Genomic DNA, 7,210 nt, shown 5'->3' with positions numbered 1-7,210 from the left:
CATGGGAGTTATGCACCTAGACACAGGTTTAGACAATGATTTTTTTAGATTTGACATCAGAAGCAAAGTCAACAAAAGCAAAAATCCATTAGTATGACTATATCAAACTAAAAAGCTTCTTTCTGTATAGGAAAGAAAGTCATCAACAAAATGAAAAGGCAGCTTATGGAATGGGAAATAATACTGGCAAATAATATATCTGCTAAGGAGTTAATACCCAAAACGTAAAAAGAACTCCTACTAGTCAATAGAAAAAAAGACCCAAAACAAGTCAAAACCTATTTTAAGAATGGGCAGAGGGCCTGAACAGACATTTTTCCAAAGAAGGCTTACAAATAACCAACAGGTACATGAAAAGGTGCTCAAGATTGCTCATCATGAGGGAAATGCAAATCAAAACCACAATGACATCTGACCTTATACCTGTTATAATAGCAATTATCAGAATGACAAGAAATAACAAGAGTTGGTAAGGATAGCGAGAAAAGGGAACCCTTGTGCACTGATGGGAATATAAATCAGTGCAGCCACTGTGGAAAACAGTATGGCGTCTCCTCAAAAAATTAAAAGCAGAACTCTCATAAGATCAAGGAATTCCACTAGAGGGTATTTATCCAAAAGAAATGATATTATTATCTTGAAAAAATATCTGCCCTTCTATGTTTATTATAGCATTATTTATAATAGCCAAGACACAGAAACAACAGATGAATGGATAAGGAAATCGGGGTGTGTATACACATAAGATGGAATATTATTTAGCCATAAAGAAGAAGGGAATCCTGCCATTTATAATAATATGGATGGACATTTAGGGCACTGTGCTAAATGAAGTAGATAAGACAAAAATGAATACTGTGTGACCTCACTTATATGCAAACCTAAAAAAGACAAACTCATAAACATGGAGAAAAAATTGGTAGTGGCCGGAGCTGGGGAGAGGGGATGAAAAGGGTGAAGGTGGTCAAAGGATACAAACTTCCAATTACAAGATAAATAAGTCCTGAGAATCTAAGGTACAGCATGGTGACTATAGTTCATTATAGTGCTTTGTATTATTTGAAAGTTGCTGCGAGAGCAGATCTTAAAATTCTCATTCCAAGAAAAAAAATTTTATAACTATGTATGGTGATGGATGTTAACCAGACCTATTGTGGTGATCATTTCACAATATATACAAATACCAAATCATTACGTTGTATACCTGAAACTAATACAGCATTATATGTCAATTATATGCCATCAATTTTAAAAATCCAAAGCAGCAGTGGACCAGGTTGTTGAGGCTCATGACCTCAGATCCACTGCTTATTAGGGCTGTGATTTCAGCTGAATTGTTTAACTTCCTCACGCCTCAATTTCTTCTTCTGAAAAGAAGTCTAGACGTAGTACATCAGAGGGTAAAACTCCCACAGCCTTGCACAGAGTACAATCTATATATGAGGTGAAAAAGGAAGGGTCAAGTCTAACTTTGAGGCCCTGAAGGAGTTTTCTACATTGAGCTTTGAGGAGGCCCTGAATTCCAGAATCCATCCAAAGCAGCCCTTTAGTACTTATCAAAAGCCTTAAAATATATCTAGCCTTGTTTCAGCAGTTCCCCCGCAGAGAATCTGTTCCGTGGAAATAATCAATCAAGGTCCCATGCAAAGATCTGATTGCAAGAGATAACCTTTGAAGCACTGCTAATGGTGAAGTATTGAACACTCCCTAATTATCCAATAGTAGGACACTGATTAAATAAATTCTGCTCCATCATACAAAGAGACATTCTGCAGCCAGTGAGAAATGGAGACAGCACAGTGGGGAGAGGCAGAGGAAGAGTGAGAGAAAAACTCAAGCCGACGCCACACTGAGTGTGGAGCCCGGTGTGAGCTCCATCTCATGACCCTGAGATCAGACCTGAGCTGCAACCAAGAGTCTGACCCTCGAATGCGTGCACCACCCAGGCGCCCCAGTTCTGCAGCTTTTAAAATGATGCGCTAAGATATCTACTAATATGGGAAAACGTCCATGATATAATGTCATTAAATGAAAAAAAACCAGTAATAAAATCCTATTACAAATAAATGCGCACAGACACATACAAGGAAATCCTGTTTTAAAACCCATAGTTTATGCCACTACACTGAGATATTCCAACAAATGTATAGATCTTCCAGTCCTTTTTTGATTAAATTTTTAGTTACCCAGGTAATAGCAAGTACTTCTTCCTTTAAACAAGAAAACGTTACAACAAAATCCCTGCTAACACACCCACCCTCAATCCCTGCCTACTTCTTCAGCTTGAGCTTTAACCACTATGTGGTGAATATCCTTCCAAAATATTCTCTGTATATTTTTACTTCATAGAGATGTATTCATGGTAAATATATATATTACTATTTTGCACTGAAGGTTTTTGTTTCTGTGCAATCTTATCACATGTGTAACTTCATGTAACCACCACCACAACCAAGACAAAGCATCGTTCCATTTTTATAGAGCTCCTCATGCCACCCTTTATAGCCTTATAACCACAGGCACCCCCTCCAGTTAATCCTTAACTGCTGACATCCACTAATTTGTTTTCCATCTCCATATTTTGTTATTTTAAGAACATCATACAAATGGAATCATACAGTAAATAACCTTTTGAGATTGGTTGGCATAATCCCCTAGAGATCTACCCAAGTTGTTGGGTATAGCAATAGTTTTAACTGTTGAATAGTATTTCATGATATGGATGTACCACAATTTGTTAAACAATTCACCCACCAAAACACCTTCTCTGCATTGTTTTCAGCTCTTAGCTATTATGAATTGAGCTACTATGAACATTTGTGTACAGTTTTTTGCATGAACATAAGTTTTCGTTTCTCTGGGATAAATGCCTAAGACTGTAATTGCTGGGTTATGTGGTATGTGCATGGTTAGTCTGCAAGACACTGCCATACTCCTTCTGTTAGTGGCTGGAACATTTTATGTTCCTAATGGCAATATATGAATGATCTAGTTTCTCGATATCCTTACCATCGTTTCGTGATATCACCAGTTTTTATTTTAGCCATTCTGATTGCTGAAGTTGCAGTTTGCATTTCCCTAATGACTAAGATGTTGAACACCTTTTCATGCGCATTATTTGCCATCCGTATATCCTCTTCGGTAAAATGTCTGTTCATGTCTTTTGCCCATTTTCTAATTGAATCATTTGTTTTTTACCTTCAGATTTGATAGTTTTTTAGATATCCTGGTGCAAGTCCCTTGTCAGATACGGGGTTAGCATACTTTCTCTTAAGAGTCCATTTCTGTTTTTGTCAAAGTTATATATGCACAGATTTAAGTAGACAAATAGTTCTATGAGACCTGCTATAAAAAACAGCAGGACTAAGCTCCTTCTCAGTGCCCCTCTCTCTTACTAGAAGCAGCCGCTTCCAGCTCTTTTAGCTGGGTCTCTTGCTATTTATTGCCACATCACTAAAGAGCATGTCTATTATTTCCTGATTTTTTTGTTTTTGTTTTTGACATCATTTATTGCTTTCCACTATGAAAAAAATGAAGATTAAAAAAAATATTTTTTCTACCCTTCCATCTATCCCTCTCCAACATATGTGCTCAATTCCTCCAAAATAAGCCCATAATCCCATAACCCCAGTTCCAAAATATTGTTCCATAATTCATCCAACCTGAACTCATTTGGCAGCAAAACGGATGAGAAACTACTTCTAATTTTTATTGCTTAATATAAATATTCATATTGAGCTGCAGAAATACTGATATGTGTGAGCTGCAGAAATACTGATACGTTTGATTAGGGAGTGACAGGTAAGACCCTTCTAGGGATGTTCTGTAATTATCTATTTGTTGTATTACAAGAAATTTTGAACATCCATTGTGTTTCTTAAACAAATGTGAATTTTTTTTAAGATTTTATTTACTTGTCAGAGAGAGAGAGAGAGCACAAGCAGGGGGAGCAGCAGGCAGAGGGAGAAGCAGACTCCCCACTGAGCAAGGAACCCGGTGCAGGACTTGATCTCAGGACCATGGGATCATGACCTGAGCCAAAGGCAGATGCTTAACCAACTAACTCACCCATGCATCCCACAAATTTGAATTCTGAAACATATTTGGCCCAAGGGTTTCAGATATGGGATTATGGACCTAAATAATTATAATTTGGTTAGACAAGTATTCAGTGTTTACATTATTATGACCATGTAAATAAATTCTATTCACAGATAAACCATGTTATGTATGATTGGATACTATTAATGTCAAAACCATGCAGAATTTTTATAGATTTTATAGATTAGACTTTTATAGATTAGCAAGTTTTAAATTAGTTAAGGAAGGGTAACATAAGCTCACAGAATAGGAATTTTATTTGATAGTTTTCCTATATATTATTTGGCAGAACTTTAAATTGAGCATTACTTCCTTGAAGTGTTTCCTCAAATTGTACCTTCTCAGTGACACCACCCCATTACACCCTATTTTATTTTACTTTTTTTCAGAATTCAAAATCCTTTTAATAACAAGGCAGGATCTGGGGTTAGTTTTGTAGCTGTAGCTGGCCCTGGGGACTCTGGCTAGTTAAAACATGGGAGCTAAGCTTACAGCCACTTTATACTTGCCTTATTTCCATAGAACTATTAAAGTGTTTCTCCAATTAAACAATTTAATATGAATGTTACTCAACAGTAGAAGTTATTAGAATAAAAGAACATTTTTGATCATCTAGAACATCTAGAAACCTCTGAAAAGTTGAATTGCTCTAAATTGTTTTGAAATCATCCATATTAGAAATCATTACATTTAAAAAATTACACAGTGTTTGGTGAGCATAAGATGGCCAGAGAGTGATGTCCAGCAGCTCAGGCCAAGTTGTGGGGACAGAGTAGCTTTAGAGGAAAGAAGGCAAAATAAGAAAATGACTTTGTTACAGGCAACATAAGCTTGCGAAAATCTTACACATTTTTTGGCCCACTGAGCAGGACACACTGATAATATACAGGCTGTGGGCAAGGGGAAGGTAAAGATGGGTTTCTTTAAAAAAAAAAAAGAGTTGCTTCATCATCTTCTCTTTGGCTTCTGCAGATGGTGTTTAAAGAAATCTGACAAGTGATTTTGCCACAGTTCTACCTGCAGATCAACAAATCCATATATCCATATATTTTTATTATGGATATTACCTTTTAATATTCTGTACCTTGTGAATTCTGAATTTTTTCAGTATAAGAATTGATAAGAAAAATATGTTTGAGGTATTTATCTAAACAGGATTTATGTACCATATGTTTTCAGAAATGAATATATTTTCTCTAAGTACAAAATGACAGATATTTGAAGATATTCTTCCATTGATACTCATGGTAACTGTTTGCTATAGTAAACCACTTTCTAAAATACATTTGCTTTAAAACTTGCTTATTTGTTCTTATTTTTATTATAACTTATGTTTTATATTCCATTTATTATAACTTAATGTTCCATGTACCACAGTCTTTGTGCCAGAGCATTTTTGGAGGGATCATCATGCCCCCAAAAATCTCACTCATCTGTAATGGGGCCAGACCCCTGGCATTCTGTATGAACAATCTTCCTTATTTGATGGTTATGAAATACATAAAAATATTTATATGTACATTTAAAAAGCACCAAATTAGATCACATCCCCTAAAATGTATGAAATTATTAGTTTAAACCCACCAAGAAGTTTCTATAAGATATTTTTTCAAGTGTAAGACAAAAGAACATAGATACACATTATGACTGTGAAAGTGATATTGTGATATAATAAAGAATATCTCTGGTCTTTATCCCTGGTTTTTGGCACAGAACTTCCAAAGCCCTTGGAATTTCTTGAGAGAGGGGAGTACCTTATACTAATAAAGTGACTCTAGGAGCCCTTAGTAGGTCCAGAGTGGGTGCTAGTTACTAGAAAAAGCAGCAAGGTGATTAGAGGGCTACACTTCTAAGTCACTTGACCTCCAGGGAGAAGACAAAGGCTAGAGATGAATGACAAGGCCAGTGATTTTATCAAGAGTGCACAACAACTGCAACAACAAAACTTGGGACACTGAGACTAGGAGAACCTCCCTAGCTGGTAAACACATTGATATGCTGGAAGAATAATGGAGAGGAGAGGGCAGAGGAATCCAAGGGGTAATGGGATTAAGGTAACAGTCTGGACAAAACCTGATCTTTTTCAACAAGCTTTATGTGAGGTGGTTATGACTCTTACCGGAATGAATTAAGGGAATGGATATTGTGTCTGACCGGGGAGCATAAACCTAGCATTGTAAAACAGAAGTCATGTAAATCCTTCCTTCAAGTCATAGTCATTAGACACGCTAAATGGGAATGAGTAAGATTGCTCAGGCCCATGCAATATAGAACAGAGGCTAGAGTGCTGGTAGGGACAGATCTCTGTGCAAGAGCCTCATGTGGAGTGTAGACTGGGGCTTGTGACAAAAGTGTGGGAGCACCTCCCAGTGACAGCTACTGGAACTCTATACAAGACAATTTCCATTTGGAGGGGCAATGACTGGCTTGCTACCAGACACTAATTGAAATTGCCTCTGACTGAAAAACATAAAATAAGGATATCTTGGGTGATGTCAGAGAAATGCTCTAAGAGGAAGGCAGCGCCAAGGAGATTCTGTCATAGAACAGAAATGGTCTGAGCAGGAACACACCATCAGGGCAACGCACGGAGTTCCACAGCATGTTCATGAGCAGGTAGCCTGTCTTCCCCAGGATTGACTCTGGAACCACGTGAGGACCTGCAAGATTCTAGCATCACTCGCACAGAGCCTGTTAACAGCTCTCACCAGACCAATAAACAGCTGCTTGGCTTATGGACGGCAGTTCCAACGTGAACACAAGACACTGGGTTTGGAAGGCCACCACTCAGATCGAAAAAAGTAAAAACAAATTGGCTCAGTGAGCTGCACTGCACGCTGTTTACCGTTATGTCTGGATTTTGACCTACTCACAGGCACTGGAATGGCCTGGCCATACGGTGCGGTGGATGGGCAGTGGAAGACTGGACTACGAACGGGGTGCTCTTCCGGGGCATGGCCATATGGAAATCACTGTGGAAATCTGAAGGGTACATTCACAGGCCATATCAATGCCCATCAGAAGAACCCCTTTTCAGCATCAGAAGATGTTTACAAATGGTGAGCAGACACCCAGGTGTGCCACTTGAGGTAGCCACGGGGTTAATCAA

The sequence above is a fragment of the Lontra canadensis genome, unplaced genomic scaffold (genome assembly GCF_010015895.1).
Source record: "Lontra canadensis isolate GAN:19392208 unplaced genomic scaffold, GSC_riverotter_1.0 scaffold249, whole genome shotgun sequence".
Taxonomy (NCBI): domain Eukaryota; kingdom Metazoa; phylum Chordata; class Mammalia; order Carnivora; family Mustelidae; genus Lontra; species Lontra canadensis.
The sequence above is the reverse complement of the archived record's forward strand: the minus strand, read 5'-3'. Positions refer to the sequence as shown.